Below are 26,172 nucleotides of genomic sequence, written 5' to 3' on the forward strand. Positions count from 1 at the left end.
TATTCATTTATAAATATGTATCTGGGGGAACGCTGATTCAGATTTTGAGATTATGGATGCCGTTTAGTGTCAATTTGCGAAATCCTGTCCAAAGAGGCGCAGACAATAAGAAGAAATGAAACGTAGTGGACAGGCAAGGGTGGTTGCTGCTTGCAAAATTCTCTTTTATATAAGAATACCTATTTAAAGCAAAAAAAAAAAGAAGAAAAAATAAAAAAAAAAAAACCATGATGCTTTACTCCTTCTTATTCTTTGGATGTGTCCTCCTTCGTCTTCCTAATACTTTACTATGCTGTCATCAACATCGTTCTATTGTATCTTTTTGTCATAAGGAATGCTGACCAAGTGATAATGTACATTTTTTATTGATGCTACACCCAATTCGTAACTGTTTTTTCCTTTTTTTTTATTATTATTTGCTTTGGGGTGTGTGGGCCTGATGGATCTCGAAATTAATTCTCCGAGGTGGCGTGTATGTTGCAGGGGTTGCTGTAATCCTTGGGATTGAAAATTCCATGAATCGGCGATAAAAAGAGAACGAATGCAGGATGAGTGCACTATAGGTCCATGCTATTCATTTATCCTAAAACCAGAAACGAGATTCATTTCATTACAAATAAAGAGAAATGCACTATCAGCGTTCGCTTTATATAAGCGTTTTTATATGTGAAGTTAGCTGTAGCCAGCTTTATATTAACGAACGGATGTACCCACAACACGATGTTACCAAATAATTGCTTCAATGATTCGACCTTAATTGATGGTAATTTGCGACAATCCAATGTGGAATACATAAGCTGCAGACTGCTTTTTTGACTGGAGCAAAATGCTTTAGACTAAAAAATTAATATTGAAAAAAATTTCATAATACTTTTTCGGTATAAATTAAAAATTTTTGTGATTGTTATATTTTCAAGGTTTTTTAAGGTTGAAATTTTCTTGCTGTTAAAATTATGGAGATTTTCGGTGTAGGAAATATGAGTGAGATTGTCCAACTGGTAGTAACCAATTAAAAGTTTAATCGTTGTTTATATTTTAGTTACTTACATAGAATATTCTTGAGATAGAATATTCCTGAGATCTGAAATATTTTTTAAACAAACAATTTAATTATTACTAATTTATACTAAATTGTAACTAAAAAGACAATCGAATACACTTTTTTTTTGTTGCCTAAAGTTTGTTTTGTTGCCTGAAGTTTTATAATTAATTTTTATAGACTATTTGTCACTAGCCTTAAATTTCAAAACCTTTTTCAGCATTGGTTATGATTTTCGTTCCTTTTGTGTACCTTATTTTTATTATTCTTATATTCGGTTTTCCTAACTCTTATATTTTTGTGAGGTTTTTAATATCATGATCTTAAATTTGGTAGAAAAATTACTTTATATACCAGAATGTTTGAGAGTTGTAAATTAAAAAAGTCTTGGAGTTTTCAGAAATCAGATTCGAAAATCTCGAAATCGTAGGGATGGGATTTTAAGGAGATAATAATCCATTAGAAAAATGTGAATGTAAATAATATGAGAATAAGATTAAATATCGAGTTAAAGAAACCACGGTTACACAGAGAGAAATTAACTCCAGTGACAACTTTACTTACCAACCAGAAGTAAAGTTATCCCTGCGTTATTTTCTCTTTGTGAATGAGTAAAACTCTTAAGCCAGGTAAGCTTGGAAGCGTTTTTCTGCCAGGTTTGTACTTTATTCTTACTACTTCTTATCTACCTGCACCATTATGGACAATAGCCGTGTTTTATTGATAACTGTGTTCGTAGCTCTGTAAAATTTTGCAAGGTAAACAAAAACAAGCGATTACGTAAGATAAACAAATGTAAGCATATGTACGTTTGTTGTGGCTGAGGTACAGAGAATTTTTTTTCTTTCTAAACAATTTTGGCCTTCAGCAACAAAGAATTACTAATAACAAATAAAAACAAACGTATGTTTTTGCTGACAATGTAAAATTTTTACATTTTATATCATCAGTCAACAATCATACTATTTCGTACATAATGTATTATAACATATAACCCCAAACAAAATTTTATTTAAGATTTTATTTAAGAATAGACAATTGTTCATTAAATCATTATTTTTCACTTTTACTTAGTGAAAATAAATTTAAAATGGAAGTAAAACAGTATGTATTAGAAAAATAACGTAACACAGAGATATCTAGTCAGTTAAATTAAAAATTATTTCTTCTGAATCTTTGTTAGGTGCATCATTGCAGAAAGATATTCTTCTAAGACGTAATACAATATTTTCATTTGCTCCCATACCATCTGAAGTGCATATTCAATGATGTTTCTGCAACGTTCATCTTTTTTTTAATCCACAATAATCATACATATTCTCATACTTTACTCAGGTACTGTCAGATTTCCTCAATATAAAATTACATAGACGAATACGATCACCTGAGATTGAAACTACGCACATCACGGTTGGTTGAAGATTTTTTTTCTTTAGCAAGGATTTTTCAACGGCTGGGCTCTATTGGAATATATCAGAACGCCACCGTTCTTTGTTATCTGATGATGAGTGGCATGCAGTCCCTCATTTACTAGTTGATTATTGTATTTAAAAAAAAAAAAAAAAAATACCACTGCTACGTAACTTGAGATGAATTTTCCTGTTCTCTCCGTGGTCGTCAATTCCTTTGCAACTCAACGAAGTATACCTTTAGCAAGAGGGTTTTTTTTTCTTCTCTTGAAGAGGGTCGAGTTCTGGGCGAATTAGATGCGAATCTTTTCTTAAAATCTTGAACCTTGAGTACTTATTGAAAATACATGTCTATGTATCTCGGGTAAAGTACTTGAAAAAGATCGTATTTTATAGTACCTATACTGCTCTGCTTTAGCGTTGCTAAACGTGGGAAACATTTTTAGGGTCCAATAAATATTTTTTGTAGGCGGACTATTAAACTGAGTGAGATTATTTAGAAAAGTTCAGACCTTATTTAATAATGGAAATTATAAATAATGATATTTTTATATTACAGTTAAAGTATTTATTTATATAAAAATATACAGAAATAATGTAAATAATGCATGTGGTACATACAAAAATCAGTTTTAAAAAATGCTTATAGTATTTTTAAGATACTCGTACTTTAGAAAGGACATTTAAAATTTCCGAACTTAAAAGCTTAAATTCATTTCTTACCTATTATTTCTCACTGATTTTAAACACCGCTAACAAATAATATTCTACATTAGTTTTTTTTTGTATAAATTATCATAACCATATAATATTTCGACATAAAATTTTGTAATGAAATGTTTGTTCTTTCTTAAAACTACTCCTGATTCTTTCGCAAAAAAAAAAAATACACCAGAAAACCAGACTAGATTGTGTTTTGATATAAATTATGTATATAAGAATTTGAATCACTTTTATAAAAGTTTTACAAAGGGTAGAAGTTAACGATAAACTCTATGAAACACCTCATAGTATAAGGAAAAGTAACTGACCGTTCGTTCGACATCAGAGGAGAAAACATTACATCTAAGGATAAAGTTTTGCATGTGCTGTAGGAGGTATCGCGTTTTGATTTCTGTATACAATAGACCAATCATTTGAAAGTTATCTGACCATCTAAATAGTTTCAAAAGTTAATCTTTATGTATTTTTATGATTTTGAATTTAAGAATTTAAATTGAGTCAAATAAAAAAAAAATAGAACCATTTTCTTCAAACAATCAATTAAGATAAAAGTAGACTAATAGAACAATTAAAGGGATCGATTTTTAAATTTTGTTTCTTAATGTGTAGCTTATTTTAAGACAAAATCTTGGTTTTGAATACGTTTTTATTTTCTTGTAACTAACACTCCTGATGTTTTTTTCTTTTTTTCTGTTTTATTTTTCTCGAAGACTATTATTTCAGTTTTTGGCTTAAAAACTATTTAAAAATTTTAAAATTCGGTTCTATTTGAGCTTAAGCTCAAAGTTTTTAAAAGATTTACTAGAAAATACTTCGTCAACTTGATAAGCAAATTTAAATTGTTATTGAAATCTTTAAATCGGTTTTTAACAAGAGTGTCTCCTTTCGAAATAGTCCGAAAAAAGCTTGGTAGAAATGCTAGGAAACAATAGACTTTCGAAGTAATATTTGCTAGCTGGCTTTTTGGTCATTTGTTCCTGAACTTCAGGAAAATAAGCAATCTTCACATAAAAGTCAAGAAGTAGTAAAGAACATCAAGACTTGATTTTGTATGATAGTTTTTTTTTTAGTTTTCGTAGGTATTTTGTTTTTTTTTTTGAGTTTTCGAACTTTTGAACGAAGTTGTCTTTATATTAGGTACCTATAGTCTATGGTTCGGTGCTTATATAATCTTAAGGCTGCATAATATAAATATGGATGAAAGAATGTGGGGAGGTTGCACTACGACTACCCTTAAGGTCTATTTTGGCTATATAAATATATTTAATGTACATTATTACCTCAGATTTATATAAGTCTTAACTTATATGATTTTTTTTTGTGGTAGCCTGTTAAACTCCTATAATTAATATAAAAAAACTAGTTAGCTCATATAATTGCACGAGTATAACTACCTTAATGATACTCAAACTAATAGCTGTCGTATATTGAACAAAAAAAAAAAATATTATAGATAAGGTACCTACATAAATATATGCCTACTCATACCTACCTACCAACAGCTCAAGCATCTTTGTACGACGACGCACACTTCTTACATAAATAATGTTGAGAGCGGATTCGTATCCAAGACACTGGTCTTCTTCTCCACTTGCTTCATCAACCAAAGCATGAATTGATTTTGTCCACTCCACTTCGCATTTTGCAAGATACTGTTGCTGCCGCCATGGTCCTAGGGAGGAAACGAGAAAGAGAAACCCCAGCTGAAAAATATATACCTATGTATCCGTACACCCTCTCATAAGTTAGAACTTTGCGGAGCATACCGACAAAATGTTGCCCTGTGTGTGGATGTGGATCCTTGAAACAGAGTCACATTTACGTACATGGACGTGCATATGGAGGTTGGGATAGAACTATATCCACAGGCATGTACTCATTTATTATTTTATCCCTTTGCATTGGTTGTTTTTGTCTACTTACTCCATGCTGAAAGGATGTTTATTTCGGGCAGTCTCCATGATACTACTATATATACTTGGTCGTGTAGGTAGATAGTCAACAGCAGTCAGCTCAGCAGTAATGGGAAACAGTATGGCTGCTGCTCGTGGTCAATGTGAAAAAATGGAGAAGTGGAAATTAAGTGGGTGGCTGTGGGAGGCTGGTATAATGTGCTTTACATTTTCTGCTTCTAATTTGTGAATACGTTACATATACCGTAATAAACCTACAGATGGTATTAGTATGAGGGGATGCGATGCCAGAAATGTTCTTGCACTTATTTAAATAAATTTAAATGCCGCAGCCACCAATATTTTTTTGCTGCCTTAATTTTATCTTAGGGTAGCCTCCATAACATAGGTATATATACAATACATATATAATTTAAAGTACTAAGTTCTTCAACTAAGGCATACCTACTTATCGCAGTATGCAACCGCAAGCATCCTGTAATAAAACTGCGTAACACTCAACAATTGCCGTCAGTAAGTATAAAATATCGATTTTAAATAATGTACCTATTGGACTTGAGAGGACTGCAATGTACGAACGACCGCTTTAAAAAACAAAATTCAAGAGAAGGTTGATATACATATACTACACTTTATGTATATATTACATTGTATCTATACATAATAAGTGTATGTATCTGTCTACCCTACCTATACCACTAGAGTTAGGAACATGCTATACAGGGTGGTTCTTATAGAAGAGTTTTAAACAAAAGTTTTATAATGTTCATAATATTATAGAAGTAGACTTTAATAAATTCATATTAATAAAACAATTTAAATTAGAATAGAAACAAACAAAAAAAAAGTTACAGACGATTATTAATCGTGATTACTTGTCTGTACTTCTGTAAAGTACTTTAACACAAACTTTTGTTTAACATTTTTTATTGATATGAAACATAAGATCTGAAACACACTTTCCCCGACAATTAAGGATACAAAAAAGAGTACAAAACTAGGATATAAACAAATACATAATTGTATATTTTCAAATAGTTAAATTGGTATTCTTAAATTGAAGTATGAAAATAAAATAGACAAGCTTAATAGTACACGGAGAAATAAATGACACCTTAAAGCAAGATAAGATAAGATAAGATAATACGATTTCCACTTAAAATAAGTGAAATTCGCTTAAATTCTGTTAAAATTAAGGTAAACTTAATTTAATTGTTATAAGTATGTATTTTCATCTTAAAACGGACTAAAACTGAAAAGATTTTGTCTTAATTATGTGTGCGTACGTCATAATGTTAAAAGATTTTGTTATAAAAAGTGAATAATTTAAAATTATTATATGTGGACTTCGTTTTAATGTTGGAAGTAACAACTTAAACAAATTTTTAAATTTTAGTGAGACTTTTGCTTTGCTCTTGCTGTTTATCATACTAATTTTCAACAGTGAGATAGCCTGATCGTAGAGCACTCGCCTAGTGACCCATGAGTTGCACCTCAGGTGCTGCCAGTTTTTTTTTATTATTGAAATGCCTTCTCATAAAAATAAGAAGATTTTCACCTTAAATAAAATAGATTCTTTTGCACATTAAAGAATATAAGAAGATTTGTCCGCTTAATTTAAGAATTCTTCTTGTTTCAATAAATTAAGCACTAATGTTAATTCAGAGCCAGGTTGTTTATTTAGAAGATATAAAACCCATTGGTGAAAATGTACTTGTATGATAAGTTTAAAAATTTTAAAGTTTATGTTTCTTCGTGTTATGTAAAGTAAGGGTTTTATCTATCTTTACACTTTAATATCATTTGATCCCAAATACAGAATGTTCTTTTAAATAACTAGCCTAAGTCCGAAATTTAGAATTTTCGTTTTTGTGAAGAAAAGCCAATTGCGTCAAAGTCGTCAAAATCCCACATTCAACAATAACAAGTTTCAAAAACGCAAACAATGTATTGATATGAAAGAATTTACTTTCGGTACTATTAATTTATTTAAGCATAAAATTATTGATTCTAGAAAAAACTTAATCATAATTAAATTAAATAAAAGAAAAAAAATTTAAACAAAAATCACTATAAATATATTTAAAATAATGTTTTAAGTATAAATATAAATTATAAATGCATAATATAAAATTAAAAACTATTATATAAAATATTCTTATTATTTTCAGATTAGTACCATGGTAAATTACATGAGCATTGGGCAAGCATATTATGCTATTTAGCATTTATAACAAACAGCTGGTGGATCTCTCCAATTACTGGTTAGTTCAGAGGTAATTAAAAAATAACTTCATATTCTAGAAATTATTTGAAAATTTATTCCAATTTATTCTTAAGCAATTATTGTGTATTTTTATGGAAATATTTGAACTTTTTCTTGTGTGGAATTTCGATTTGATCACCCTGTAGTTTGGTTCATTGTAATAATATTTCAGTTTGATTGATGGTTGATCATTAGGGTCTTAGTGTTTCTTATTGTTGATGTTGTTGTGTATCTAAAAGGTGAAGAAGTTTCAATTGCGTGGTTATGGCAAATTAACAGTTTGAAACTCGCATTCTTAAATCGTTAATTTCCTTTTTAAAGATACCCTTCCTTAACCATTAAACTAAGAAACCACATGGATATAATGATTAGATAATGAAAAAACAAAAAAACAAACTTGTACACAAAAATTTTCTGCATACCTGGTCACCTGTTAAAATTAAATGGATTATCATTTCTACAGATAAAAATAGGTTGACAAATAAAAGAGTGCTGCAGCCACACCTTTTGCTAATTACGTTATTTTTTTGAAAATATATTCCTCAACAATTACATTCAAGATGTCATCAATTTTCAGGTAAGCTCATAAAATAAATTGCATTTCACGTGCCTTTTAAGCCTTTATCCATACATACTATGTCAAAGTTTTTCAAAATACATTAAGCTATGTATCAAAAAAAAGTAATTTTCAAGTACGAATTAATTACTTTTTGTATGGCTTTATTGTCTTCATAGGTATACATTATTTGATCTAGCGATTGAATTTTCAAAGAAGTCTTCCATTTGACTGATGATATTTTATGATGCTATGCATTGGCAATTTTAAGTAGCTATAAACTCGTAACATGATTTCACAAAGAAGTCATAAACCTAGGATTTCCGAAGTTCAATGGAAAAATTATTTCCTTAGGTGTACCTTATAAATGAATATTAACAACAGTGTGAAGTTTTTTTTTTTAACGGAATGATAAAATATTGTTTCACGTGCAGACTGGCCATGTGCGTTTTAATGTCGTTTTTCAAATTTTGATTTCACACGCGATCATATATGTTTATGCTACTTAACATCAAATAAAAATACGACAGATAGAGGGATAAAGATTAAAGTCGAAACCGAGGGAATTTTGTTCGTTACTATATATGCATCTTGTCGTGGTGCGAAATATGATCCCTTTTATATTTCACATTAACTTGCATCGCTTGTATAAAAATAATGAAAACTATCGCAAGATTTATGAGCACGAACAGAATCTAGATACTTTCAGGAAAGGTGTGATAATTTATGATTCTTGAATGGAAAATGTTCCTTGTATTGCGTGTGTGGTAGAATAAGAATACCTACTCACGCTGAAATCCTTGTGTTTATATAGTCCATATAGATAGATCGAAATGTTCAATATAATACCTATATTCTAGTCTTTTAGAAAACATATGCATTAAATTATGCATTCAAATTATTAGGTGTTTAGTGGAGCAAGGTAACCCCCTCCGTTGCAGATCTTAGCTCCAGTTTTCAAATCAAAAAATTGCCACCGGAATAATATTAACGACCTTCTTTAATCCTTCTCTCTTTCTTTTTTTCTTTCTCTCATATCTAACTTATAAAAACGGCATTCAAAATTGAAATTATTTGGGTAATGAACACGCTCTAGTTTTTTTCCTTGAAAGGGTTTTGGTAGATTTTTTTATGGTTTCATTCTTATTTATTTAACTATTCTTTAAGTTAAGTATTTTAATACATACACACTAATTATATTAATTTGTTTCATTGTTTTTAATATTAAGAGTATTCTAACTATTGTGCTATCTGAGAATATCATTCAAATAAGATGTAACGGATGAAAGTCACGCACGTTACATTTTATTTGAAGATATTCTCAGATAGCACAATAGTTAGAATACTCTTAATCTTAAAAAACAATTAAACAAATTAGCATACTAAGTGTTAATGTATTAAGATACACAGCTTATAGTCCAGTAATTTTAGGTTTTAGTTTTGAGCTTGGTATAAACCTTAAATTACCATTAAGCTTTTTCTGCAGCTAATTTTGTACTGTTATAAGGTATTCTGCAACTTTTCTCTTGAGAAGCTCCAAACGACATTTTCTATGGAATTCATGTTTGGAAAATTGATTAAAAGCTCAAAACTAAAATTGAAACATGTTTAAAAAGTGTGTTCTTAATAATGAAGGCACTTATTGTACAAAAAAGGGAAACATACAACATTTCCAAAAAACGTGGTTCTCCCTTTTGCATAATATTTTTTATCCCAATGTGTACATTTTTATTTTTTTTAGTTAATCCGTATTTACGTAATAAGATAAGTTAATAAAACTAAAAAAAATTAAGCTACTTCGATAAAAACCTCAAAAATCGAGCAAAATAAACCAAAAATATGTATTTTTTCGTATGTGAGTGCAATCTAGTCACCTTCTCTGCGCTCTACTCGCGAAACGGTTCATCTTACAGAAAAATGTGCTGGGCATTTGTTGTAGATAATTTCACGACCATCAATTTTTATATAACCTCTGATGACCTCCGATCAATAGGTCGCGAGATATTTGCGAAAAACTTTTCGTGTCCTTTTGACCCCTATAACTCTTAACGCGGACACGATATCAATGTCGATTTTTCACATCTTCATAACAAAGCCGTTATTAAGCTGTATACCAAAATTCAGCCCAGTAGGAATTTTTCCGCAGATTGGGCTTAAAAATGACTAAAATGACTGGGCTATTAGTGAAAAGTAAAAAAAAAATAAGAGCAACAAACCATTAAAACATATGACACCAAAAGTTACAGATTGTACTAAAACTGAAAACAATTTTTTCTGAGGTACAGGGGTAAAAGTGCATCTCTGCTTAGCTGTTCGGTTTTGACATAGGACTTGCTCCTTCATGGGGTCTCGGTGGTGCCAAAAATTATATTTATTATGTACCTAGAAATTAAATAATTTGAAACTAATCATTTCAAAAGGTTAAAACCTTCAGCTTCTAAAACATTCTATTTAAGCTATGATTCACATCATATTTGAACTGATTCAAATATAGGTTTCAAGAGCCTTCTATTACACCAATGAGCTCTGAATGAAACGGTGTGTTGACTTAAGTCTGTTAAAAGGAATATTAAAGCAATATTGTTAATTATTGCTGATAAATTCTAAGTTGTTTAATTTAAGTGGGTTTTCAAATGTTCGATTTATTAACATTCAACAACAACCACAAAAACCATCAAGTTATATCAAAACATTCAACTTATTTCTTGGTCAATTACTTCTAAGGTATGGCTATATTAAAAAAATGCTTTAACCCACCCCAAGAGCTTGATTAAACATACCTAATGCTTGGTAAATTCTTAATACCCCATAGACCTTACGCAGAATCTTTAGAAAAAATTAATTGACTGGACGGACGAGTAAATATTTACTTACGTATGCGAAATAATATTCTAAAAGGAAAAATGGTTTAAATCGTGCGGCGAAACACGTTTATGCCTACAAGTACTTCTAGTAGGTACACACAACACACACTGGGATCCCCCCCGTTCGCAAACACAAATTTTGATTCTTGTGCTACTGACTGCCTGCGTCATAATATTTTCCTTGATAATATTTAATGAATAATGAAATCAGAGCGTGAGATGTCAGGAAAAGGTTTCACATTTTGTCGATTCTTCGATCCCCAGGCGAGCGAGCAAATGAAGGGATACAGAACCTCTCCACAGAATTGTTGGTGTTGGTGGTAAATTATATTTGCACATGGTTGCAATAAAAAATTCACAACATGTTCTATTGTGCGCGGTTATTGGCAAACTTTCAAAATCCAGCAGAGGGCAAAATTAATAAAAAATGCATTAGCTGTACTACCGTCATCGTCGTTCATATACTTTGAAAAGCAACGCTTAAATAGCTTCAGGCTGGCTTCAATAAATCCATCGTCTTATAATTTTCAATTTTTGTGCTCTGCTTGCTGCTGGTGAGGACAAATTTTCACAAATGCATGAGTACGACGCATTTCAATTGATTCATCTATAAGTTGTAGCTTGTGTTGTAGGTGTATGTACTCATGGAAATTGAAAAGCTTGATAGCCGAATATTTGGCAATATATATGTCATTGATAGACCTAAAATATGGAAATATGAAATTCAAAAATGTAATTTTGTTTCAATTCCATTGTTTTCAAAAGCAACAATTTAATCTTCTAATATTTTTATTTATCTTTAGAGTTCCACAAGAAAAACAAGAGAATTATTATAAGCCATATTTTTTTGATAACTGTGTGTGTGTGCGTTGATTAGTAAAATTTTACAAGGTTAATAACAACAAAAGATTGCTGAGGACAAACTAAATAATTGTTTGTTGCAGTTTTCAGAGTAAATTTGTTGCTAAACTTATTTGGAGACTCTTCAAAAATAAACAATAACCTACCAATAATAAATAAAAGCAATCGTTTGTTGCTTTTACTGTTAAAAAAAATACTGTTGTTGGTTAACAAGAATTTTGAAATAGAGAATATTTGTCAACACAATTTTTAAAGCACAGAATTTTAAATAACTATACTATTTTGATCATGGTAGTCTTGAAAAATGTAATAAATAAGGCTCACAGTGCAGTATTTGAACACACAGAATTTTGGGTGGTAGCATAGCCAAATTTCAAAATTTTCAAAACACATTCCAACTCGATCCATTTACTGAAACTGAATTTAAATTTATTAAACTTTCTTGCATCATATAAAAGGTAGGTAGGTATGTATATAATTTTTTAAAATTCAATAGTTTTTCTTGTTCTGATTCAAAACACTTCACTACACGCACATATCAATCAAAGCTTCGTAATTACATTGGTGTATACATATATGACTTTTAAGATTTATAGAAACAATGTGCTACCCCTTAATCTGAATACAACATCAACATTTCACCTATGTAATTATACCAAGAGCAGGCAACAGGACAAATATACAAATAATAACGATATAAACACCTTGCTGTAAACGAAAGCTTGCTTCATTAAAGTCTTTATGATCTTTTAGTTAGTGGAAACTGCAGAGATGCACATACCGTATTTGCTTGACATTTTAATTTTTAGATTTTAATTGGATACTAACAAATTGCTTGAAACAAATTAAAATTGCTTTTGCTTTTTTTCATATAGAAAAATCAATAACAGGATCCAGGTGGTCTGTATGGTTTTTGTGTGTTTCTCTACCATGTGCCATTCTATTTAAATATACTTATTGACATCGGCCCTTAACAACTGCAATCGTATTCGAAACTAAATTACGAGTCCCTAGAAATATTATACGAAAATTAGTTAGAAAAACAAATTTTTATTATATATTTTTCTATGATGAGATATTTGATATTTTAGCAGGGATTTTTCAGAGGGTGCTAAACACTTTTTGTCATTTTGTTTTGAAAATCTTCATAAAGCATTTTCTTTATGATAAAAGAAAGTAATTGGTGACAATTTTCATTCAAAAGCATTTAAGCTCGTAATGAGATCTACAGATACAATTTCATTTCCGTGGAAAGGAGCAGTACTTCATACAATTTGGACTGACCATTAACCTCATACCTAATGTTAATAGTCAGAACAGTGTCCACAAAAGTCAACTAAATAATTTCTAAAATTATTCATCATTTATTAAAATTTATTTAAAAAAAATGTTACACATACGCCACAGTGACCTCTGAAAATTGTCAAAAATTTGCAAAAACAAAAAACAAAATGCATCCAATAAGGCTTTGCTGAATTTTTTCTGCACTCTTAAATAATGAAATAAAAGTATTGCGTCTTTTTTAAATTTGATCATTTAAGATCAAAATTTAATGTATACAAAATATTTTGCAACGATTTTAAAATTTGAAGGTTTATTACGGCCACTGCTTGCAAAAGTAATAAAAAAAATTATTGCGTATTTTTTAAATTTTGATCATTTAAGATAAAAATTTAATGTATACAAAATATTTTGCAACGATTTTAAAATTTGAAGGTTTATTACGGCCACTCCTTGCAAAAGTAAAAAAGTAAAAATATATCTTTTTCTCCAGTGCACATGGTTCGTAAAAACAAAGCTCTCCCTATATTTTTTTAAATTTTCCAACCGGAACAACTTAAAAAATATTACTTTTGAAAACCTTTACTTTCGCACTGTATATAGAGTTTTCTGAAAGTTCTTCAAATCGGAAAGCTTACAAAAAGTATGCAGATTTTGGTTTCCACAACAGTCAATTTATAATATCATTGATTTATAAATAAAGAACATTTGTATTTACCAACACAAATTTATAAAAAAAAAATGTTCCACATACGCCATAGTAACCTGAAAAAAAAATGTATGTATCCAATAAGGCATTGTGGAATTTTTCTGTGCCTTAAACAAAAAAAAAAAAAAAAAAACAAAAAAAATTTATGTTTTTTTTGAAAAAAAAGTGATTCGAAATTTTTTGTATAAAAAATATTTGTTAAAACTTTGGAAAAGTAAGAATATTTCTTTTCCTCCAGCGCACTTGCTAAGTAAAAAACAGTGTTTTAGATTCCAAAAACCAAGCTTTCTGAATATTTTTTTTTTTAAGTTTTAAAATTTTTTTTTTGTTTAATTTTATGATTTATGGACAAAAATGATGCGGAATGCTTAGATTTTGGTTTCCATGAAAGTCAACTAATTAATTTCTGTAATGAATTAATAAATAATGAAAAAAAGTATTTACCAACAAAAATTTATTTAAAAAAAAGTTCCACATACGCCACAGTGATCTCTGAAAATTGTAAAAAAATGTACAAAAACAAAACGCATTTAATAAGGATTTGTTAGATTTTTTCTTTACCTAAAAATAATATTACGTTTTTTTAATGATCAAAACTTTTTGTATAAAAAATATTTTTATCAAATTAAAAATTTTATTTCAAAGGCTTATTATTACTGGCCATTTCTTGCAAAAGTAAAAAACCTTCACTTTTGCACTTATTCACTTTTATGTAGTTAGAGTTTTCTGAAGAGGATAAAGATTTTTATTTCCATAAAAGTCAACTTATAATATGAATTATTTATAAATAAAGAACATTTGTATTATTTACCAACACAAATAAAAAAAAATGTTCCACATACGCTATAGTGACCTGAAATAAAAACAGTATGTATCCAATAAGGCATTGTGAATTTTTTCTGTGCTTTAAAAAAAAGCAAAAAGTTCGAAATTTTTTGTACAATAAATATTTGTCAACAATTTTAAATTTTATTTTAAAGGCTTATTATTACTGGCCATTCCTTGCAAAAGTAAAAAGGAACAAAATATATATTTTCCTTCAGCGCACATGGGTTGTAAAAAAACAAAGCTTTGCGCATAATTTTTTAAAGTTTTCCAGACGGAACAACTTGAAATAAATTATGTTTTAAAACCTTCACTTTTGCACTGTTTCACTTTGATGTAGTTAACGTTTTCTGATAGTTTTTCAAGTCGGAAAGCTTACAAAAAGGATGCAGATTTTGGTTTCCACAAAAGTCAACTTAATAATTTATAGGATTCATAATTAAAGAACATTTGTATTTATCAACACAAATTTATGAAAAAAAAAATGTTTCACATACGCCATAGTGACCTGGAAAAAAATATATGTATCCAATAAGGCAGTGTTGAATTTTTTCTGCACTTAAAAAAAATTTAAAAAAATTAAAAAAAAAGTGCTTCGAAATTTTTTGTATAGGTACAAAATATTTGTCAACAATTTTAAAATTTTATTTAAAAGGTTTATTATCGCCACACTTTGCCAAAGTAAAAATATGTATTTTCTCCAGCGCACTTGCTTTGTAAAAAACAGTATCCAAGTAGTTTAAGAATCCAAGAACCAAGCTTTCTGCATAATTTTTGTAAGTTCTAAAATTAAGTGTGAAAATTGTCACTTTTTCAATTTTTGAACCGTTGAAGTTAGAGCTTTCTGAAAGTTTTTCAGACAGGAAAACTCACGAAAATGATATAGTAAGCTTAGATTTTTGTTTCAAAATTGAATTTTAATAATGTTTTTTTTTTCACAAAAAAAAACTGCACCAGTCAGACGTATGATGACTCAAAAGAGAGATCATTACGAAATCTAGTACACAATGCTTTAACTACGTGCACGTTACCATCAAGTAAAATTAATTTATACTTGATTAATTTTTCTCCATTTAAGCACGGATTTTAAATTATTTGACTTCGAGCCAAAACTGTAACTCGACTTTAAAAGTCAGAATTTTGTTCCTTTTTCAGATAAGAATCTCGTTTGAAAATTAATATTTTATAACAGTTTTAAATATTTGAAAATTTGCTGCATTAGTTTTAAAAATTGGCTGCATTTATTTGACAAACAAAAAGTCATTTACATATTTTCAAGCCTACAATAAATTTAAAGAAGTTCTTGTTGTGTAACCCAACGAATAACTTCCGTCTGAGTTCCGTTCTTAAACAATTAGTTGCACACACATTATCATCTTTATTTCTAAATCACCACAGGGCTCCGCTACCTCAGCCTTACAAATAATGTCTTCCGGAAAACTTGTACAAGCAGCAAAAAGGAACACACTCTGGGAGCTTAAGAAAATATACTATAGATATAAGAAGTTAGTGGGAGAAGTCTATGGGATACGACAACCGACACGAGCACAATCATTTTCTTAAGTAGCTATTTATTTGTTCTTTGTGGAAGTTCCCCTGTTGTGATTGTTTTATGGTTATGATATATATGAAGGACATTATTTTAATGCCTGTCTTGAAAGTACAAAACTAAATACAAAATCGGACGTTTTTCTTTTGTGTTTGCCAAAGTTTGGGTTTGAATTATTTTGGAGTTTCGTGTTAAGATGTGAGCATATTTCCTTAAGAACAGTCTATGTTATTAAGGAATTAAGTAATTATGCAAAAGTTTAAATTTATAACCTTAGTATTTTTTGTTTTGTTTTGAATGTAGTATACATTTATTAAGTGGGCAGCCACTGTGCACAGAAATTGAAAAAGTCATTTCTTTTTGAAATACTTGAATGTTTCACTTGTTTTTTGTTCTAACAAGAATATATACAAACTCAAAAATTAAAAATTCTAAAAAATTGAATTTAAGAATCATGTCAAAAAGAAAAACTGTAACAATAATGATTTTTATAGTTTTGGTCTTTAACGATAAATAGGTACTCGGCGAATGTTACATTATTAGAAGCTGATTGTTTTCCACAAGTCATTAAATATAATATATAACCTATTTCTCGTTCCCTCTAGTTGAGGGTTGGAGACTTTAAAATACAGCTATGAGTATAAGCACGACTTCTGCGGGGATGTCGATGTCACTGCGCATAGGTTTTCCAAAAACAATTTTGAGACAGCAATATGACAGTGTGATCCTCCACCGCGCATTTTTCTCTGATATTTAGCAGGCGGTGTGGTGGTCCTTTCAAGCGGGTGGATGTGACTGAAGTTCCGCTGTTTTCCAACCATTTTTAAACTAAAGATGTTTGTTAGTGATCCATTTCGAACAACTTTCATTGGATAGGTTTTCGTATAATTTGGTTGAGGCATATGGATTTGTTGAGAACCTATTAGAGTTTTTTATGGAATTCTTTTACAAAATATCTTAATTCCTCGTGAAAGCTCGAGGCAATTAATTTAAGGCAACTATTTTAACCAAGAAATAAATTTATAATCTAGAACTAAAATCGTTTATTTGACTTGCCCTGTAATATTATTTCATAAAATTCCTTTGTAGAGGAAACATTATAGTAAATAGCTTAAAGCAAATTATTTTCAACGCATATATGTATTTGCGTAAATAAGCTTCAGTGCTTAACTTAGCTTATATATCCATATTTTATTAATATTATATACATTAACACACAACGATATCCTTTTTTTCAATTTTCCTTTTTTTTTTAATAAATAACAGCTCCGGTATATATAATAATTGTCAGTCACTGTGGTATTAAATCCCATCCTTCTTGCTATGAACCCCACAAAGTCCTGCAAAATAACCCTTGTGCTGACAGATATAAATTTTAATTTCTCCACAAGACATTTTGCTACCAAGCTATCAATCATCTCATAAAAAGGCGAGGGAGGGTAAAATTATGTTTGTGTAAGTATAGGTAGGTACGTTGTATTTATTTAAATATTTTAGTAAGCAAAATTCATTATTATACAGGGTGTCCCAAAAGTAATGGATCAAAAGAAATATGCTGATAGGCCAACTTGAGGGCTCTCAGAATTTGGTAACTTGTTCATCCCAAATCCTTGCGGTTTTCGATTTAATGCAGTTTTTGTGAAATTTCGAAAAATCCCGACTTCGCAACAGTATTTTGCTTCCTCCGCTCATAATTGATTTTTGTTTTTTACAATTCGTTCACTAAAACATTGCCTAATAATAAGAAATAATTAATTAATAAAATATTTTTTATTCCATACGCCATTTTGCTGCAAATTAATTAACAGTTCCTTATTTTATAAAAACTCAATTTCTTACTTTTATTTCAGAGCAACACGCTGAAACAAATTTGTATAGTGTGACTCTGGTTTATTATTTTGAAAACTTGCCGTGTTATTGCAGTTTTCAAAAATGTACAAAACTTTCCAAAGTTGAAATTAGAACGAAAGATAATACAGTTTGAATGCAAAAAAACAGAGATTTTCAGAGCAAAATAACAAACAAAAATCGAGGCTTTTATTCAAAAAGAAATAAACAAACAACAGTCCAGAAAATGTGTTTATTTTTCTTTGTTATTTTTCTCTGAAAAGCCCTGTTTTGGTGCTTTTAAATTGTAATATCTTTAGTTCTAACTTTAACTTTGGAAAGTTTTGTACATTTTTGAAAACTGCAATAACACGGCAAGTTTTCAAAATAATAAACCAGAGTCACACTATACAAATTTGTTTCAGCGTGTTGCTCTGAAATAAAAGTAAGAAATTGAGTTTTTATAAAATAAGGAACTGTTAATTAATTTGCAGCAAAATGGCGTATGGAATATAAAATATTTTGATTAATTAATTATTTCTTATTATTAGGCAATGTTTTAGTGAAAGAATTGTAAAAAACAAAAATCAATTATGAGCGGAGGAAGCAAAATACTGTTGCGAAGTCGGGATTTTTCGAAATTTCCAAAAAATGCGTTAAATCGAAAACCGTAAGGATTTGGGATGAACAAGTTACCAAATTCTGAGAGCCCTCAAGTTGGCCTATCAGCATATTTAGTTTGATCCATTACTTTTGGGACACCCTGTATAATGAAAAACATATGACAAAAAAAAAAAAAACAATAAATTAAAATGCTCCAAATAATATGTTTTTTTTTTAAACCAAGGATTCAGGTGCGTTAAAATCAAATACCTAATTACTTTGCGTTTTAATAAAAACACACCAAAAATTTGCTGATGAAATGCGTACTTTAAAAATATAAAAACGCCAGTTCGTATGATTGTATGTGTTATGATCCTAAGTATATTAAATTTGACCAGAAAAAAATTAAAAGTATGAACTCGGTCGTGGCACGTGCGGCTTGTTCAATATAATGAAACGAGGACTGAAAGTTCCATTGAGATTGCTCTTGTTGTTGCTAAGGCCACGCATCCAAATCAACGTCATCGACATCACCGCATGTCAAGGATAATTGTGGCGTTCAATAGGTGTTCTAAAATATCCACTTTTACAGCAGACGTCGACGTTGCTGAACACTTCATTTCCGATGCAATCGTGAACCACGACGGTGACGGTGACTTTGCCTTGGAAAGCCATAGGGTAGATTAGTGGGAGTTGTTTTTAAGAAAATCAAATTTTCATGTGATGGGATGGGGTGTAACACAATAAATGAATTAATGACCCACCCAATGCCACATTTTCATATAAAGACTATAAGGGATGAAAATTTCAATTAATTGATGCCATATCTTTACGGTGACAGATTTTGTGCTATTAATAATCAAGAAAAGTTTGCCACTTCACTGGGTTTCACTTCACAGTGAAACGCTATCTATACCTACCAACATCATCACAGTTTACCAACACAACGTTCTTGTCACATATACCAAAGTATACTACAGCATTATAGTAGGTATGTATCTATAAATTTCAAAAATGCGTTGTTCTTTAAAGTGTTATAGTTGGGTATTAGCGTCTTTTAATTTGCTCTTAAAGATATAGGTACCTACTGAGTTTCCTTAAATAAAAAAAAGATACATTTAGATGGGAGCTAAAAAAAATTCAATCAAAATAATCTTCTTAGTACCGCCTTTGTTGATATAGCGTATTTTTTTTTATCAAATCGGAGAATTTGCAGTCATTTTTCAATCTTCCTCCCTTTAGCGAGTTATGAATATAGTAGCCACCATTTTGTTCTAAATTGATTGAAGCACCCATCGCATATGCCTTTTCCCCATTTTTATTTTCTATCTATGGAATTGGTACAGCAACGAGAATATAGAAAACGGAATGGGGGCAAAATAAATGTAGGTGGTAGGTTTATAGTATAGGAATACACACCTATGAGTATATCCGTTTCCTGGCAAGCTTGTACGAAGCTTGATAAAGGGATTAAAACCGACCACCCAATAATTTTCGAGTGTCACTTACTGTATCCAAAGACAGGAGGTATGTAGTGTCAGTGGGGTTTAACAAATGAACATTGAATATGGCCATGCCATGTCACAGATTTAAAGGATTTTTTTAGAAGGGTTTTTTTTATAGGAAGACAGGGATATCTACTCTTGAATGTGAAAATATAAATTAGCTGCACATCGCCACTGTCTTGAATCTTGATTTTTTTTATGCCGCGCTTGCCACTTAAAGTCTGTGACAAGTGTTTTAGAATAGGCGGCTCTAGTGCTACTTGAAAACTATACATATAGCCATGGATGTGTGTTTTAAAGAACACAGTACAATACATATTTGTATGTAATTCCAAACTTCTTCATATAGGTATTAAGTGTATACTTTATAAATCGAAACTTCTCACCCACTTTTCAGACAATAGATGTCAAAAGAGCTTCGAGAGGGGCTACAAGCACTTTGTCGGATACTTATGCTTACTCTGTGAATTAAATTTTTAAAATTTTTTGTGCAGGGTTGGAGGACAGCTTTCAAAGAACCGTCACTTGTAGTATAAAACGCACTCCTTAGAGCATCTTTTATGACGACACTCTACAGTATCATATTTTCCTAAGTGCATGCTATCTATTATATATACTATATATATGTAGATACAAGCACAGATATGTATGCACATATATAGGTATCATCATATAAATTCACATCAGGCATAGTAAACTTGAATCAATCTTTTAGTCAGAAAATCTAAAAATCTAAAAAAAAAAAATGCTTTAAGCTACTTAACTAAGTTTTCTAGTTTTCATTCAAAAGTACATCTTTTTAACCATATGTTAATGAGGCGTATGTTCCGAATTTCAATAGTTGCCGGGGGTCAAATAATGTTTATTTTAAACCCAAGTTGAGGGCGAAAGAAGATGTTTTAAAAAATAAACCTACCTACACAAAACAAAAAAAAATGCACTGAATTAGATTAGGGCATATAGAAGATGCGGTAGTGCATCAGTTGTGATGCCAAAAGAAGTGGTTAAAATCAGTTTTCAAAATCCCTGCAATCCATGATGTGTACTCACCAAACAAAGGGAGGAAATTTATCCTGCTGGAAGATAATTTAATTTGGATATACGAGTAGCATATTGACGCAATCATCTAATCTTCGCGCTTCCTTACTCACATAAAGAGAGATTTACAGAGAAAGCTGAGGGGGCTTATTTTTGTATGAAAGGGATGATACCCATGATCACGATTTTCTTGCTGTGCCTGTCTATTCTGTCTCAGAGCATAGTCCTGTGAATTGATTGAATCTAAAGTAGCAGATAAAATGTACATACATATTTACGTATATACCTACGTATATTCTCTATAAGCATAAGTATATCTTCAGGAGCTGTAGGTCGCTCGGTTAGTGGTTTTTGTCGTAGTTACATATAAATATTTCGTATGCCATGATGCGTCAAAAGTACTCCTTTGTTCAACATTGAATATAATCACATTCATCGACTTGCAAATCGAAAGCGATGATAGATAGCAACTTTTGCCCTTTACGTATTTTGTTCATTCGAGCATAAGGCGTGCATTTGAGTGATTAGATACTTAAGATCCGTCAAAAGAGAACTATATATCCACTCTTAGTACCTATATATACTTCACCTATCCGTTCGACCATTTTTATTTTATCAGTTGCAAAGGATATTTTGATATATTTCTGCTCTGTTAGATTGTTAATACAAAAATGTTGATATTTCATTACTTATAAATTTAACTTCCCAAATTAAATATCTATTTTTGGTCAGTTTAAAACGTTTGCATTCTTCTTGCAGAAAAGAATAAAGATTTTTTTCTTTTCTTGAAGAACATTATTTTTCTTTCATAAAAATCTAGAAATACGAAAGTATGTATATCAATTAAAAGATGCTTGGTGGAGGGTTCAACACCATTATCTTATTTTCGTCCGCCTGGGTGGAAACTTTTAAATCAGGGATAAAATTGAAAGCTGAAAAGAAAACTTTCCCGTTTCTTTATAAAATGTTGGCAAATTACAAAAATATGTACCTACCCTACCCATTAATATATACCTAGATTCTGCTGTGTGTATGGCGCCTCATTCGTGCTATGATAAATAACTTTACACTTTTCGTACCAAAAATACCAAATTTAAAACCATTTAAAGATACTTCTAGGTATACATATACCTACAGATACTTACTTTTGTAGAAACTTTTCCTTGAAAACCCGTTATCTTCTAAGTAGATACACACATATACATATAGAAGCAAATTAATACTGACGCATTTAAAAACAAAAAGCTAAGGCTATATATTTATAACGAAGGCATTTTATAACTTTGGCTACAGCGAGTATTTAAGAGAAAAAATCTATAGGACGTATAAACTTCATCACTGTGCTTGCCTTAAAAATTTAAAAACCTAAAGTGAAACAATTTGTCAGTTGCTGTATGTTCTATTAATTTGAATTCATTAAAAAAAAATTAAAATACCGCATTACCGTAATTAACATTTGTGTACCATTGTGACAGATGACAATGTCGGGAGTTTGCTAAATATCAATATGAAAAGATATTAGGTACTAGATCCAAGTAAATGAGACCAATTTTATTTTATTCGTAAAGTCGTTTTTATTCGAATTAAAAAGGTGACCCGTCGTGCCTTTTGTGTTTTTGGTACAATCGATACATTTTAGCTCAGTCAATAGGAATAATTCAGAAAAAAAGTAGTCAGATTAGCACAATTTGGTGGAGTATTAAAAAGAGCTTGACTCTGGGTACAAATCTCAGTTTTGAGTTATATATTTGGTCTTGAAAAACGGATAACCCTCAATTACTCAAAAACGACCTGACTCACTTGGCGCTTTACGAGAAAAAGAATTATGTAAAACTTAAAACAAAATTTTGAAAGATGTCGCTAATAGAGGTAGGTACATATTTAAAAAAATTTAATTTTATCAAAATGCAGCAAAATGTTGAATGTTTGTGACAATCACAGGAGTGGTTTTTTATAAACCCAACCAATTAACGTAATGTACAGGGTAATTCTTGCGGAATGTGAGAGGTGTGTTTCCCTTCCGTTTACGCGGGAGGAGCAATTTTCCAAAGACTTATTTTAGTTTGAAAAAAAAAATTATTAAAAATCAACGGTTACACTTAGAATGACGTTATACCTTTTTGCTAAGCCAATTACTTTTTTAGTTCTTAAGTAAAGCTGTTTTTAAGAATAGTTTTTGAATAATTTATTTTCAATCTTAAAATTTTGAAAAAAAAAACAAAAATCCAAACTACATATTTTCTTTTTTTCAAAATTGTAAGTTATTTAGTACTAACTTGTTTTCAAACTTGAAAATTCTCATTTGTTTTTTAGTCAAAAATAGAAAACCAGATGCGAAAATAATTTCTCGCTTTCGATAAATAAAAAAAAAATACATTTTCTAAGAAAACCCTTTATTTTTCGTTTTTACGGGCCTGAACTTTTTAGTAAATTAATTTACACAACAGGGTCCTAGCTGTAACAACCTTAAGGCAATAACATCGCAATCAAAATATACAATCTGACAGTGACAGAGAGGCAGAATTACGAAAACAACGTTTTCTCTATAATCGTAAATTTAAACTTTTATACATAAAATATCGAAAGTAAAAATGTATTGAAGATTAGAGTTTTCAATAAATTCTGAATTTAAATTAAGCTTACATATATGTATACTTTGAGTAAGGTATGCTTTCAGGGTCAGCGAAACCGCACTAACTGTAGCATAGGTATATGTATGAATATATTTTAAGCTTAATCTTCGTCAGTAGATTTTGCAAATCCATCATTCCGTTCCCTAAAATTTAGTTAAACAAACATTTAGCTTAAAAAGCTTTCCTTAGCTAAAAGAAAGAACCGCGAGACATTTTTTTTAATATTAATAAGCTTCTATTTATGTAATCAACATTCTATAAGCTACCTTGCTTTGGGTAGAATCTTCCTTTATAAGAAGAAAATTAAAAAGGCCTTGTAAACGGCTGTAAACAGATTCAAATGAATGCCTTAGGGGCTTGCTAAACACACAACAAGCAAGCACCATAAAGATAGGATCTGGTGTAATCTGGGCTGGCAATGTATATTGCTCTTTGCATATGAACTGTGTAAATTTGCATTTTGGTCAACACTGAAATAAATCCTGCGGAGACCATCAGAATACCTCCTGTGTGTCCAAAATGTCAACATTGTGGGTGTTTTCCTTTGATTTTTAACTTTTTTTACTCTTTATAACGTTTTCTTTTAATTTTTGTTTTTGTCTGCGCCGTATTTTGTTTGCTTTCTGACAAAGTACATCTCTCCCAGGCAATTTCTTGCTAGTATATGACATGTTTTTTACTGCAGGATGAAACCTCAATTAATTACAAGTAGCTAGGTACAAATAATAGCCTCGTAAGCTAAAAGTGAATATTTAAATGACTTGTTATGGTTATGGAATATTAGAAGAGAAAATGAAAAAAAAAAAAATATATTTAAAAAAGATATGAGATAGTGTTTACATTTAATGACTCGTAAACTAACTGGGAGACGCGACAAGGTATAGGCATACAAGTGAAACAAATAAGGAGAACTTTGCTGATTTAACCGCAAAATGCAGATACGAATACGAGTTCTTCATTTTGTGCGTCGGAAAGTAGGTATAGTCTTACCCTGTATTATGCAAACTATCAAATTAACATACAAACATACCATCTAAAATTGTCAGTTTTGTCAGGTAAACAACGTGTTAAAACTGTTAAATTTTATCCATAAAAATGGCGCTGAACGAGCAGAGTATGGTCCTCAAAATCTTTATATTTGCACTCAATGTGGTTTGAAGTAGACGGGGCGATAAGTTATACATTTAATTTCTAGATAAAAATTGTATATTATCCTTTTTTTTTACAAAAATATACACGTAAAAAATATAAGTTGTATTATGTATGTTTTTTCTATTTTTGCAAAATATTCTAAGCTAAAAAAAAAATTTTAGTACCCAGCAAAAGTTCTCAATTGATCAGAGATAGAAAATCTTTTAAAAATAGCTAAAATTTAAAGGGTCACTAGGGTGTATGTGTAACTTTTTTTTATATATATTGGATAATAGAATCTGACCAAAACTACTAGGCACTAAAAAGACCGATTTAACACAAACAAAACAATTTGGCATTTGAAAACAAGATATTTTAATCTGGAAGACTTGCATATTCGGTTACATCTTCCGAATTTTAGGCGGCCAGAAATTGTGAACAGTTCCTTTTGCCCTTCTTTGCTAGGTTTCATGACTATAATAATTTTTCTTAATAAATTGGTTTTGTTTACTATTTAACCTGTATTTACTGATATAATTAAATACATTTTTTGCATACGTTAATTCTCTTTCTTGAAAATTTGAAGAAAAAGTGAAAAAAATTTTAAATTTTTTTTGTCAAAAAGAAAATCAATTTTTTTATTTCGAAATATACTCCAGTTAAAGTGTCGGAAAAGGGCACTGTCAGTTTTTATTTCATGGATCAATAAGGGCATATTTTAAAGGCTTAAATCTAATTTCTCACAAGCTGACCTTTTTTTAAATATTTTTTGGGATATTTTGCTTCTAACAGAAAATCTATGCTCCAGTATGTAATAAGACCAAATGATAATATTTTCTATCGTTTTTGTGTTTCATTGTATTTAAGTGAGTGAATACAAAATGGCCGTCAGTTAAAGTCAAAAGGCAAGCGGTGCAAGTAATGCCTAACGTTCTTCATTTGTTTAAATAAAAAAGAATGTGCACCATATCGATAGATAGTAATAAAACGAATAATTAATTTCTAAATGTTTTATCGTAAGGCATCCTAAAGCCGAGATATTTTGATGCAAAGGCATCACGCGTTAATCAATTCAGACTACAAATATTTAAAATATTTCAAATTTTACAACACATTCGCGTTGTGAATGATAAGAATGTTTTTTTTTTTAATATTTACATGAGTTGGAATGTAGAAGATAAAAAGAATCATTAAGTAGACAATAAAAAATGGTTGAACGTAAAAAAATGCATAACCTTCATCAGCTGAAGTTTAAACCAAAAAGTAAATATTGTATCTGCGCTTCCTCGTAACGATAGTAAAAAGTGTCTTGTGGTGTGACTACGAACAGGATATTTGGTAGCCTGTTTCGCGTTTCAGCGAATCGAGTTTGAACTGCAAAACCAAACACATTGATGGATCGATTTCGAAAGGGTAAAGCGAGCAAAGACAAAGAAACAC

General features: G+C 30.2%; 1 protein-coding gene across 4 annotated transcripts in view; it reads left to right on the forward strand.

The window, feature by feature from the left end:
- The window catches only part of LOC129916374 (uncharacterized protein DDB_G0287625-like), a 145,987-nt gene that overhangs the window by 65,723 nt on the left and 54,092 nt on the right, over positions 1 to 26,172 (forward strand). For all 4 annotated transcript variants that reach the window (XM_055996265.1, XM_055996261.1, XM_055996262.1 and 1 more), the window contains one exon: positions 7,256 to 7,360. The gene's annotated coding sequence lies outside the window, so the exon portion shown is untranslated. The remainder of the gene's footprint in view (positions 1 to 7,255; positions 7,361 to 26,172) is intronic.

Source organism: Episyrphus balteatus, chromosome 3 (genome assembly GCF_945859705.1).
Source record: "Episyrphus balteatus chromosome 3, idEpiBalt1.1, whole genome shotgun sequence".
Classification (NCBI taxonomy): Eukaryota; Metazoa; Arthropoda; class Insecta; order Diptera; family Syrphidae; genus Episyrphus; species Episyrphus balteatus.